Source organism: Protopterus annectens, chromosome 2.part2 (genome assembly GCF_019279795.1).
Source record: "Protopterus annectens isolate FY-2018-M chromosome 2.part2, PAN1.0, whole genome shotgun sequence".
NCBI classification, from domain to species: domain Eukaryota; kingdom Metazoa; phylum Chordata; order Ceratodontiformes; family Protopteridae; genus Protopterus; species Protopterus annectens.
The window spans coordinates 769,312,349-769,327,780 of record NC_056730.1 but is presented as its reverse complement, the minus strand read 5'-3'; positions in this window follow the sequence as shown (position 1 = coordinate 769,327,780).

Genomic DNA, 15,432 nt, shown 5'->3' with positions numbered 1-15,432 from the left:
ATGTAACACTAAGCATAAAAAATGCATAAACTATGCACATCCTACTACTATCTAAAATATAAGATATAAAATATAATATATAATATAAAACTAATCTAAAATAAGAAAAGGTTCTATACTAATATATTAATTAATACCAGGGGAGCTGGTGGCATTCGTTAACATCTGCCATTTGCTTTCTTTTGAGGCTAATAAAGCTTTCCAATTCCCCCCTTGTATTAAACTGTCCACTTAATCTATAATCGAAAACTTCAAATTATGGAAGTCTTCTTTGTGGCTAACATGTTTATATAAGGCATTATTTTTATCTTGAACCTGAATCTTGTATAGATGTTCGTATATACGCTTCTTTAAATGTCTCTCAGTCTTGCCAATATAAAATGCAGGGCAGGCGCAACAAGTCGCAAGATAAACTACTTGTTTGGTATTGCAATTGCCTGCCCTGCATCTAACAATTGTTCTACTGATGTTTTCTAATTTTATATACGTCGCTTCATTAATAACTCTACATTGTTTACAACCCACATTTCCTAGTTCCTGCATACCTCTTTTTTGAATGGTTTGTTGCTTGTTCAAGTAACCTTTTTATATTTGGTGCTGTTTTGTATACAATATTTGGATGACTGCCTAATATTACCCCAATATTCTCCGAAGCTGTAATCACCTCCCAATGTCATTTAACTATCTCCTTAACATATTGTAGAAATGGGGTGTACATCAGAACACATACTCTGTTATTTTCTTCATGTAACAGGGCATTATTATTTATATAATTATTATTGATTATGTTGGGTAACCTACCCAAAAGGGGTTGATATTTAATACCCCAATGTTTATAAACATAATCAACAACATCCTTTAACAAGGTTTGTGGATAACCTCTGTTCTCAAACATATTATATATAATTTGTATCTCATTTTCCATAATTTCCTTAGTAGAGGACATTCTCGCAGCCCTGATACACTGTCCTTTGAAAACATTTTTAAACACATGTGGTGGATGATTACTACTAAATTCAATATAATCATTGGAAAATGTTGTTTTCCTATGAATTCTAGATGCAAATCCTTCATTACTATGACTAATAAAGGTGTCCAGATATGCAATACCCTCGTCACTGGTAGTATATGTAAACTTGAGAAATTTGGTTGTACCATTGATATATTCAACGAATGAACTAATAGTCTCCTTTGTGCCCTTCCATAAAATAAATATATCATCCAGATATTGGGTAGAAAACGATATCTGAAAAATATATACTCTTAAACAAGAATTCAGTCTCCCATTCTACCATGACAAGGTTTGCAAAAATTATTTCGAATTATATATATTTCGAATTATATGTACATAGAGTTTTTAACAAATGGAGTATGTCTTTAAATGTGATTGAGAGTATTTTTGGCGCCTAAATTAAGTATATAAACCATTAATTACTTTGTTAATATGGTTCTGAGGAAGTCTGTATCAAGGCAGATGAAAGTGCGTAACCTATACTTTGTCTAGAGTATCAAGTGTGTTTTATAATAAACGTATTTCCTTAGTTCGAGCTGTGCCATCAATTTTTGTCCTGCACCAGTTTTTGGATTCTGAGTTTCATCTTGTTGCTATTTGGTTTTCGTTGTCGCCCCACTGGTATGGCAGGTCACCAAGATGAGGCGCCAGCTTCATTGAACAGGGAGGATTTCATTCAACTTCGGATGGAAGTTACCAATTTGCAAGCGGAGGTTACAAGACTTATCAATTTGGTTGGACAATCCTTGATTTCACCTAAACAATCCTTAAGTTTATCCAAACAGGGATTGCAACATAATTCTACTGGTAAAAGCACACATGTACAAACATGAAATTATATCAGCATGCAGATTGACATTCCAAATGGACAAGCGTGCGGTAATAATGATGGCGTGCAGTCATTACAGGACTCTGTTGAATTCACGAATCAAAATGTGAATACTATCCTTTCACCAGATAAAGAGTTTACATTTGATTTTAGTTTGTTTCATACTAGAGATGAAGTGAAGCACATGGGAGCGCGGCCTAAATGTCAGCAACCAGTGAGCTCTTATTCTGCGATCACGAAGGTGCAAAACACACATATTCAAGGTACTGTTAACAAAATAGCATCTAGCCCTTATATTAAACAATATAGCAACAAATATTTGGGCAAAAAAGATATTGGTAATGACTATAATGGCAAAAAACAGAGTAGCAATGCTAATGATGCTTTTGACCAGTCTTTGGGTGATGAATATGAGTTTATGAATGTTGATGAACATTATCAAGATGCCAGAAATGGGAGAGTTCCCAGTTCAGTGATGGACTCTATAAAAGACATGATTTTTGCTTTAGGAAAGAAATTATTGGTTATTAAGAATGTAAAAATAGATAATGCATATTTAGCAAAATGTATTGAGTTACACATAGTCCCTAAGGGACTGAGATTTTATAAATTACCGTTGGGTGTCGATTATAATACAAGCATTATTAATGAATTCAATAAAATGTTTGATGGTTTTGGTTACGAATATATGAGAATGCTGATGAAACTGAATGATGAAAAATTATCTGGTTTAGTGAGGGAGATGGAAAAATTGAACCAGGATATTGTCAATGATGTATTATTTGATCAGTGGAAGGATTTATATTTTAAGCATTTCAAACAGCAGAAAACAAAGCAAAAAAATATTTATGATAGAAAAAATAGAAAAATAAAGCGTGATTTAGAATTATATCACGACAATAGAGCATATATTTGGCCACAGGATAGATCAGCATTTGAGACTGATAGACATCAGAGTTATAGAAATAGGACGGGACAAATAAGTAAGGTTACGAATTTTCAGGGGGGCAGATACTTTCCAGCTCCGAAAAAACAGTACACACAGTGGAACAGGAGACAACGATAAAAAATTATGAACAATATCATAGTTGCTTGATTTTGGAAGTCCCTGATGTGAAGTGTATGGAGACAAATATATCAAATATAAGTAGAATATCAATAGACAATTGGTTAGTTGAAGGAATTGTTACTACACATAGTGAACATGGAACAAATGATGGGAATGAGAATGAGAATGAATCTTTGTTGGGAATGAGAAAAAATATTTTATCAGTATTTAACGGATTTAATGTATTTAATTATACTGAGTTGGATATCTCTCATGAATTTTTTACATTGTTTAGTAAAGGAATGAAATATATTCCCAACATTGGTCTCAATTTAGTTGATTGTATTAAAGAAATAAAATTATATTGTAGAAGGCTAAATTTAGCCTTACAATTTGAACAACAAGAAGGAAGTGACAAGTGTGTAGTACAAAATGATTTAAGAAAGAAAAGTTCTTATATTCCTAATATGAATGCACAAATAGCTAATTATGAGAAGATGGTTTGTAAGGATATTTATTGGTTAAATAAAAATATTAAAGCAGGAAGCATGTATCAAAATGCTTTCAAGGACAATCTAACTATTAATGAAAGGACCTGCTTGAACCAAATTATACGTAATAAGGGTATACGCTTAATGAAACCAGATAAGGGGGGGTATTGTTTTGTATAATACATTTGATTATAATACAGCTATACACAATATTTTATACACATCTGGTAATTACGAAGTTGTTTCTATCAATGAAATTAATATAGGTCATAAGAGGATAGATTTAGCCTTAGAGGAATACTTGCTAGATAATAGAGTCACTTATGAGGTGTATTTTTTTATGAAAGCTGAATACCCAGTTTTGGCTAATATCATAGGTATTCCCAAGGTACACAAGAGTATTTTAAATCCCCCCTTTAGACCTATTATTTCGGGATCAAAATCTAAAACGTATAATATGGGTGTTGTTATAGACAGATGGACTAAACATGTTTACGAGAAATTAACACATATTATGAAGGATTCTTGGAATTTTTTGAGTAAACTGACTCCGAATTTATGGAATAAAGATCTTATATTTATAACTATTGATGTTATAGATTTGTTTTCGTGTATACCTAAAGATATTGGATTAGAATTTTTTAGTAATAGTTTGAGAAAGTATTCCAATATGAGTTGGGATAAAATTTGTTTAGTTACAGATATGATGGGGTTAGTACTTGATCACAACTATATATATTTTCTAGGCAAATTTTTCAGACAGAACAAAGGTGTTGCTATGGGGGCCTCTTATGCCCCCATTTTTGCAAACCTTGTTATGGTAGAATGGGAGACTGAATTCTTGTTTAAGAGTATATATTTTTCAGATATCGTTTTTACATCCGATATCTGGATGATATATTTATTTTATGGAAGGGTACAAAGGAGACTATTAGTTCATTTGTTGAATATATCAATGGTACAACCGAATTTCTCAAATTTACATATGCTACCAGTGACAAGGGTATTGCATATCTGGACACCTTTATTAGTCATAGTAATGGAGGATTTGCATCTAGAATTCATAGGAAAACAACATTTTCCAATTATTATATTGAATTTAGTAGTAATCATCCACCACATGTGTTTAAAAATGTTTTCAAAGGACAGTGTACCAGGGCTGCGAGAATGTCCTCTACTAAGGAAATTATGGAAAATGAGATACAAATTATATATAATATGTTTGAGAACAGAGATTGTCCACAAACCTTGTTAAAGGATGTTGTTGATTATGTTTATAAACATTGGGGTATTAAATATCAACCCCTTTTGGGTAGGTTACCCAACATAATCAATAATAATTATATAAATAATAATGCCCTGTTACGTGAAGAAAATAACAGAGTATGTGTTCTGATGTACACCCCATTTGTACAATATGTTAAGGAGATAGTCATACGACACTGGGAGGTGATTACAGCTTCGGAAAATATTGGGGTAATATTAGGTAGTCATCCAAATATTGTATACAAAACAGCACCAAATATAAAAAGGTTACTTGAACAAGCGACTAACCATTCAAAAAAGAGGTATACAGGAACTAGGAAATGTGGGTCTTGTAAACAATGTAGAGTTATTAATGAAGCAACGTATATAAAATTAGAAGACATCAATAGAACAATTGTTAGATGCAGGGCAGGCAATTGCAATACCAAACAAGTAGTTTATCTTGCGACTTGTTGTGCCTGCCCTGCATTTTATATTGGCAAGACTGAGAGACATTTAAAGAAGCGTATATACGAACATCTATACAAGATTCAGGTTCAAGATAAAAATAATGCCTTATATAAACATATTAGTCACAAAGGAGACTTCCATAATTTCAAGTTTTCGATTACAGCTCAAGTGGACAGTTTAATACAAGGGGGGAATTGGAAAGCTTTATTAGCCTCAAAAGAAAGCAAATGTCAGATGTTAACAGATGCCACCAGCTCCCCTGGTATTAATGAATATATTAGTATAAAACCTTTTCTTATTTTAGATTAGTTTTATATTATATATTATATTTTATATCTTATATTTTAGATAGTAGCAGAATGTGTATAGTTTATGCATTTTTTATGCTTAGTGTTACATCATATACAGGTTTTATGTCATTAAATTTATACTTAACATGTATATATATATTATTTCGAATTATATGTACATAGAGTTTTTAACAAACAGAGTATGTCTTTAAATTTGATTGAGACTATTTTTGGCACCTAAATTAAGTATATAAACCATTAATTACTTTGTTAATATGGTTCTGAAAAAGTCTGTATCAAGGCAGATGAAAGCGCTTAACCTATACTTTGTCTAGAGTATTAAGTGTGTTTTATAATAAACGTATCTCCTTAGTTCGAGCTGTGCCGTCAGTTTTTGTCCTGCACCAGTTTTTGGATTCTGTATATGAAAATCATTCATATATCTAACTACTCAAATCATATATCCCCAAACTGAAGAATCAAGCACATAAATTTAAATACATTAACTTCTCTTTGGTGGTATTGTAATAAATGTGTTGCCAACAGACTGAATCACTTGCCATTTCTAATATATTGCATGTATCCTTGAATTTGAACAAAGACCATGTGAGATGGCAGTTCAGTACCATTTAATATCTGGAAAAGTGAAAAAGAAAACACATACCACTATGATACTAGTACATATTTAATAATTCCTAATACTAAAGCTCGTATTTATTATTTATCAATAAAAGAAGTTTTGTTCCAGTTTTGCCAACTTGTGGTTTGATCGCTTGACTTTTGGATCTTCACTAAGCAAAGTTTTTTACTTGAGCCCTGCTTGTGGATATTCTTTTTTACTACTGGAGTTACTGGATTTATTCTGTGGACTGAGTTGGGTGGCTCTCGCTTCTGTGTTTTTGGTTTTGCTACGCCTCAGTTTGTTCTCTCGTATTTATTATGACATGCTCACTGATATATAGCTGCCATATATTATTAGAACAAGGGAAAGTTCCTACCTAAAAGCACACCTTCAAGTAAATTTGATTTTAAATGATAGAACATCCCTAGCATGTGACAAAATAGTTTTTCCTGTAAATTGTATTTTCATTATCAGATGAATTTTATACGTGGGAGACCTATTATGCGGACTTTGGGTAGCAACCTGAACCCATAAAACCTGTATCTGTTATAGAAGCAACTAGCACTGAAAAGTGCCCGATGTACCACATAGGTGCATAAATGGGAAATAGAGAGAGAAACCTATTATATTCTCCCCAAAATGTATTTTGAGCTCTTAAAAGGGAGCCAAAATAAGACCTGTGATATGCAGATACCAGTTTGATGTGTTAGTAGACCTTTCACTGTCATAATCTGATATTTTATATTTACATTACAGTTTTCATGGCTGGATATACAACTTCTTTGTAATATTCAGAATACACCACAGGTTCAGAATACACTATTAATGAGCTGTTACTCTAGAGGATGTAATGATCATTTAACTTTCACCAGACAAAACAATACCTCTGTCACTGCAAACTTCTCATGGCCAAACCTCTTGCTTAAGAGTGTATATGTGCTGTAGTCAAAGTCAGGATAATGCTGCAATGAAATCTTTAAGTGTAGTATGCCAGTTACATGTACATAGTGCATATGAATGTCCAAGGATAATTCAATGAAAGTTTTATCATGAACTCTTTGTGATATGGCATGCATCACTATTTTACTGTCACTCTGACATAGTACATTAAACAAAGTTTCCACTGGGGAGATAATCCCTGGGATTCAAGAAGCTTGGTGCAAGGACAGTTTTAGCCTTGCTCCGAGAGTCCTCACTACAGATGGCGCAGCAGCACCATATGAATATGTATGAGGGCATGCCGCCGCACCCTCGGCGTGCACAGGAAACGTGTGTGAGTGCAGGGGGCATGTACAAGTGCTCTACGGAGGCATAACCATGCCCCAACACTTGCAAAACCTACTATGCCTACTAGTAGAGCCCACCCCTAATAGTAAGTCAGTAAGTCAGTGTCTGTGGATACTGAAATGTATACTAAGCATACAAGAGTGTCCATGAACAATGAAATAAAATTGAAGTAGTAAACGCACAAGCGCGTAGTGGAAAGTAGAGCCCTGTCCCTAGAACCGTCACAATTAGATTCCCTGTCCCAGTGTCCCTATTATACATTCAAATTGCAGCAATATCGAAGGTGTAAGCAAAGCGCAGCGTGTCTGCACGTCGCTGCCCTCCACCGAGCGTAGCTTACACATCATATTCATTCAAATAGAGAAAAACATGCAGAATCAACGTGTCAATAGTGTAGTGTTTAGAGCATCCGCCTATCAAACAAGCATTCATGGTTTGAGACCAGCAATAGCACATATCATTTTCCATGTGGAATGAATGTTGTTTTGCCATAAAACCAACATAAGAGTATCGCATGAGATATTTGACTTAAATATAATTCAAGCAAAGTAGCACTGTCATAATAAATAAGGTACTAGTAAGCAGGTGTAAGCACAAATAAGCAGCAGTAAACACATATAAGTACCAGTAATCTAGTCTGAGTGCACTTGCATGGGTCTAAGCAGTGCCCAGCATAGGAAATGTATATAAGTATATACAGATACGTAATATATATATATATATATATATATATATATATATATATATATATATACATACACACACACACACATATATATATATATATATATATATATATATATATATGTAATATATATATATATATATATATATATATATATATATATATATATATATATATATATATATATATATATATATATATATATACACATACATATATATCTATCTATGAAGAAAGAATGACGTAACAATAAATCATACAAAAGGAATGAGAAGGGAAACAACAGCAACCCCAGTATTATATAGCGCTGTCAGCATATGTCATATCCAGCTGGGCAGGAGTGAGCAAAGCACTGCTATTCACACCACAGGCAGGATATTACTAGTGGGAGTAACATTGTTGATTTGCTAAGTCTACTTTATACATGGAGGGTAGTCCCTGGTGGAACTACCCAAAAATTGATAGACCATTTGGCCTTCTGACCATTACAAAAGCAAGGGCAGGTGTGTTCAAGGACTAAATGGTGGGAGAGCCTTAGAATACATGAGTTGGGACAACAAACGTGTAGGGCCCCTAACGTTGTGGAGAGGGCAATGTGTGGAGGTGTGTCATGGCTGCGATAGATGTATGTGTGAGTGTTTGTGTCCAGCATATAGATACATACATATATATAGATATATCAGGAACATCCCATGTGACAACAAAGCATTACAAAGGAATGAAAAGGGAAACACCAGCAATGCCTGTATTATGTAGTGGTGTCATCCTATGTAATGTCAAGACTCCCTCAGACAGACATGTGTCAGTTATACACTCAAACATTTGTACACTGGCCATATACATCACTCTGTGCATGTTATTTACATTAACACAACAGCTCCTGTCCCATTCATTATGTGAGAACATCACTCTTGCAAGGTGCTGTGTGCGACATCATCATCATGATAAAGGTAAATGGGGAAACCATAGAGGAACCGGTAGTGTTGTGTGTACAGTGGGGTTGTCCGCATCACCTTTACATGGAACATTTAGGAGTCATGGGCATACTAGGATCGTACGCCTGAGAGACAGGGGTGAGGACAACTGGAGTATGCTGTGATGCATATTAAAAGGGTTACATGTGTCCAGTGGAGACGTGTGTGAAATGGACAGCTATGTATGGGGCAAATGTTGTTCTAGGAACTGATTGGCCTTTTGTTTCTGTAGGGTGAGAGTGGGATGTGGGGGAAGGAGAGTAGGTATGCTCGTGGAGGATAGGTAGGGTAGGATGACAGACAAGACAGCATACAGGGTCGGTATATGACATGTGGGGAGTTACACCTCGGATAGGGAGGGGTATTCAGCACTGACAAGCCCATAAGCCCCCAGATGGAAACAGTGGGATAGAGGTCCCCTGCCATGGGCAGCCACCAATGCACCAAAACAGCTGCAACGATGGCAGTGCTGGGGGCTGTCTAGGTGGGGCAGCCTCACCCTGTAAATATGACACTCTGCCCTTGAGCTGGCGTATCTTGCCTCAAAACCCCTTATTGAGCCCCCTATGCACCACGTCTGGGACTGTATGATAGCGGACATGTTCCTGTTTGGACCTGCTCCCAAGGGGGACAAGCCCCATCCTCAGTGGTGGTACCACCAGAAGGCAATGCAGAGCCAACAGAGGTGGAGGTCCAAGGCTGGGCCCCAGATGTGCTGGTGCCAGGTGCCATGTCAGGCTGAATTGGGACAGGAGGTTCTGCTGGGACCTCCAAACCCATACAGCCTATGGTGTTGCAGTTTAAACACAGATATGGCTTAGTAATAGTCAACAGCATTCAGGATTACTTACAACAGCATGCATAGATATGACCATCAACCCAACACAACAGATGGTATACATTTGCAGAGGGAGCACAACACGTGCATATATACTGTATGACATCTGTACAACCTGTAGAAGACTTGTGACTGCAGCTATGAACAGTGGCCCATTACTGGCATGTCACTGAGAACCCCAGACAGTGTCTGTCATACCACTGTTTCATGTGACATATGTCCAGTCAAGGAAGCGATGGCAGTAACTCATCACTATCACCATGTACTGGCTGCAATCCTCACACTATGCTCCTGCTGTTCATAGATGTGTTTTCAGTGAGTAACACAGGAAACAAATGGTTTCACACACTGACCAGTCCACAGATGGCCCTACAGATGGAAGTCCCTCACAAACAGTGCACTGTCTTGTCAGTTTTAAAACATGCAGAATAGCCATTATCACACACAACTTGTTAAACAGGCAGTTGTCTCAGTGAAGCATAGCTACACTTACATGCTGTAGTCATGTCTGGCACATCACCCTCTTGTCTTTAGGCTATTTCCCACTGTGTATGTTGTTTGAGGAACATCCAGATATCATCTGTGATGCTGTTTCCCAAACACCAGATCCAGGTACCACTCACAGTGACTGTCATGGGCAAACGCCAACATGATGTTCCTAGATATTGTACTGCGTTTTCATGCAAATGGCTATGGGAACATCATCACAGCTGTTCTGCATGCAATCAGCTAGAGGAGGACTGCAATAGATGCAGAGGCCATCACCTGAACATGACCATCACTTACAATACACAAGCTGTTGCTGAGCAGGTGTACACCTCCACATCCACCAGAGAGTGTGTGGGTGGGACAGACAGAGGCAAAGTACGTCAGAGAAGGGCTTGGAGACTAAAACCTAAACATCATCTGTCACACGCCTACCAGTACAGTGGTTCAACCCCCTGACTGACTAGTCATTACTATTACAAGTGCATGCAGTTGCTCCATGTGCCACAAAGCTGACATGTTGGTGTGCTGTAAGAACATAAAATGTGTGTTGTGTGCGACATCTGCAACAGAGATATAGTAGACATACATTAGTTGTAGCACACATGGCTGTCCACATGAACGGATGTCATTGTCAACACAATCACACTCTCTAATGGACTCACATTGACACTCATTGCCAGGCCCACAAATACACTCCCAAACCACTTAGTTTGCCACACTGCAGTAATGCACAGATACTACATGCACCATTCTATGGGCTAGGGCATGTGAACATGTTTGACATCTGTCGGTATGCCAGTGGGAGTTATACTAGGAGTGACTGTGGTTGGGAGCATCATACCCCACATGCAGACACAAGGTGCCAGTACTGACATGCATGTGTGCATTGCTTCATGGGTGTGCAGTGATTGGCTGTGCAAGATGGCTGTACAAGGCTGGGTGAGGGGAAATCCTTGGCATCACGCCACCCGACAATGGTGTGCAGTGTGGTACAGGGGTGTAGTGTCTGCAATGTCCTACACAGATAGGTATTGTATGAACTGTCCTGACATTCTGGTTACCGTTGTGTATGGCCATAGCTTTGCAATGCATGCCATGTCTGTGTTTGATAGTCCTTGACATGGACATTGCCTGGGATGTGCATGTCCCACAATAATGTACAGTGACATGTACAGGTGTACCTGGTTTGGCTGGCACATGTTGTGTACACAGACTATCCTCCGATATGCCAATACTGTCCTGGTGTGGCACAACCTGCTTATAGTCAGCAGGTTAGCCCTGCACCTGCATTGATAGCATGATACAGGTATTCTCTGGTGTCAGTGGCATCGGTCCTTACAGGGCACATGTGTAAGGCATTGTATGGCCTCTGTGGATCACATTTGATGGCACCACATATGTTGCAGGCATCCAGTGAGGAACATAGTGAAGGTACATTTCTGCAATTATGTGCCTGTTGTACTGCTGTGCAGGGTGCCATAACATCTGCAGCCCAATGCAATCACAACATGCCTACTATCTGTCATCAATGTGCAGGGTACTAGCAACATAGTGGGATATTCTAGGCAAGTGTGTTTGTGTATGACACATGGGTTCAGGATGTATTCCAGGTAATAGTACGGTTGCATACTTTGTTCACCAGGCCTTTTGCCAGATGTAGGGGTATGGCTTGCCAACACAGTTACTTGGCTGACTGACATCTGTACTCCTCATGAGGTGGACATTGTGACATATAAGACAGACACCATATAGGAAAACTACAGAATCCGCTCCCCAACATGTCCAGTGGTTAGATGCTCACAACCACCTCCACACAGGCTCTGACAGTCAAACACACACACACACACACACACACACACACACACACACACACACACACACACACACACACACACACACACACCTGCCATGTCCTGGAATAGAACCCCTGCCTAACTAGTGTACCACACTACAGCATTACGTAGTTACAGCATGTGCTATGGAGATTACTGGGTTACATCAGTCCCAGAGGTGTATGTCTATGTGGGTGACATCAGCAGGATTGCCAAAGGTGGTCATGTGAATTGTAAAGAGTGTGCATACTCTAAAAAGTATAGTTCCTGTCTCAGTCAGACACACACACACACACACACACACACACACACACACACACACACACACACACACACACACACACACACACTTGGTCTCTCTTTGAATAAACCCCTTACCTAACTAGTTTATCACACTACAGCAATATGCAGTTACAGCATGTGCTACAGAGAATACTGGGTTACAGCAGTCCTAGAGGTCTATTTCTAGGTGGGTGACATCAGCAGGATTGCCAAAGGTGGTCATGTGAATTGTAAAGAGTGTGCATACTCTAAAAAGCATTGTTCCTGTCTCAGGCAGACACACACACACACACACACACACACACACACACACACACACACACACACACACACACACACACACACACACACACACACAGTTGGTCTCTCTTGGAATGGAACCCCTACCTAACTAGTTTATCACACTACAGCAATACGCAGTTACAGCATGCTCTATGGAGAATACTGGGATACAGCAGTCCTAGAGGTGTATTTCTAGGTGGGTGACATCAGCAGGACTGCCAAAGGTGGTCATGTGGGTTGTAAAGAGTGTGCATTCTCTAAAAGCATTGTTTCTTTTGCAGACAGGCAGACACACACACACACACACACACACACACACACACACACACACACACACACACACACACACACACACACACACACACACAGTTGACCTGTCTGGGATTAGAACACCTACCAAACTAGTTTAATACACTACAGCATTACGCAGTTACAGCATGCGTCATGGGGATTACTGGGTTACAGCAGTCCCAGAGGTGTATTCGTAGGTGGGTGACATCAGCAGGATTTCCAAAGAAGGGCATTCCAAGTGTACTGCGGGTTGTACATGTCTGTTACCTGCATGTACCTGCTGCTTACTGTCATGAAAACACATTTACACCTGCTTAAAAGTGTCTTATGTGGTCCTAATTGACAGTATCAACAAGACTTTCAGGTCTAGAACCCTGGACCATGCACACTGAGGTCACTGGACGTACTACTAAGCCATCTGGTTTGTACACGTGTTGCATGGAGTTTATAATGCACATCCTACTACAGGTATTCCACAGTACTGAAAACAAATGGGACAGTCCCTTTGTGTACATATGTACAGTACCCTTGAATGTACTGTACTGTGTGAAACAACAAAGGCAAGTCTACATCTGTACAACTGTCATGACTATATATATATATATATATATATATATATATATATATGTACCTACGGGATGTGTACACACACACACACACACACACACATATATATATATATATATATATATATATATATATATATATATATATATATATATACATATACACACACACACACACACACATATATATATATATATATATATATATATATATATATATATATATATATATATACACATCTGAATGCCCCTTCTGACACAGAAGGGTTCCAAAGGAACTGATGTGTACACAAAACAGAGGCATCTCTTGTGTTATAACATTTAAATCATAAGCAGTTCACCAGAGAAGGGATGGTTGTTGTGTATGTGGAGTTTGGGGTGGGGAATGATGGCTAATGTAATCTTCCCAGGGGATTGTGGAGTTAGGGTTGGGGAATGATGGGTATGGACCTACACCCCAGCAACAACTTCTGTGTCACTACTCGACAGTGGCACAGGAAAATAACATATCCAACTGTAGTTGTGCTTGACTATGTATTCTTTACCATTCCTAATAATGTAATACTTTGCAGACACTAGTCACCACAGAGGGCTACCATGGTGTGCTAAAAGACATTACACATGTGTATGCCTGGCTAGAGGGTAGTCACACACACAAACACGCACACACTTGCCAGTATTGTGCATACACATCTTGCCTATGTAAAGGTAACTAGTACAGTGGTATGCAGTTGGGGTATGTGCCACAGAACACATACAATTACACTTACTGATTCCACATCTGAGCTTGGTGACATCACAGGACCGATTACTTGCAGTGGGGAGGGAGGAAGAGAGAGGTTTAGCAGTTGACAAGGATAAAGGCCAGTGCAAAAGGAGGTAAATCTTTGGAATGCAGCAAAACCCACTGCCATGACTGGATGCAGACACAAATGCACACACACAACCACACTCAGCCTTTGCTGACACACACACTCAGGCATTTGCTGTCACACACACATACACACGCACACAGTTGCCAGTGGTGGGAGCAGAACTCCTGCCTATCTAAGGATCACTATTATAGTACTACGCAGTTATGAGACGTGCCACAGAGATTGCTCATCCCAAGGCAGACAAACTGCCCTTCTACAACTGAGGACAACAACAGGGAGACTGACAGTTATGAAGTGCATAGCTGTAGACCTGTGTGTTTAAAGTAGGTGTCAATTACAACCTGTATGCACAAACAAGACACACCATCCTCAGGTAGGCCTGAGAGGTATAGTTGTAGCACAACAGGAACCTGAACTGGAGTATGGCCATCTGCAGAGTAGAAAACTACTATCACTATACAGGGTTACAGTGGGCATGCTCATACACTTAGTAGCTCAGGGACATTTGGGATGCACTATGACTACAACTACTCAAGGTTATAATGGGCATGCTCATACACTTAGTAACAAAGGGCTTGCTGGATGCACTGTCTCAAATTACACAAGGTGGCAGTGGGTACGCTCATACACTTAGTAGCAAAGGAGTGTTTGTGATGCACTCTGATTCTAACCACTGAAGGCCACAGTGTGCATGCTCAAACACTTGTTCAGAACATGTTGTAATGGACTCCTATTGTAAACACACAGGTTTACAGTTAGGTACATCTTACCTGTCAGTATATATGTACATCATACTGGTTTACTACCTGATACCTGTATGTGGCCTGTAAATGATATATCTGTGTCTGTGCTGTGTGATATGCAACCATACATGTACATGAAGTACTGACATATATATGTTACACATACACATTCATGCATGAGTGGACTTGACAGACAATAGGTCACCTGGGTCACACAGGCAGATGCTACCTACAGCATGTGTCACACACCTTGCTGCCCTGAAAGGCATACATTGATAGG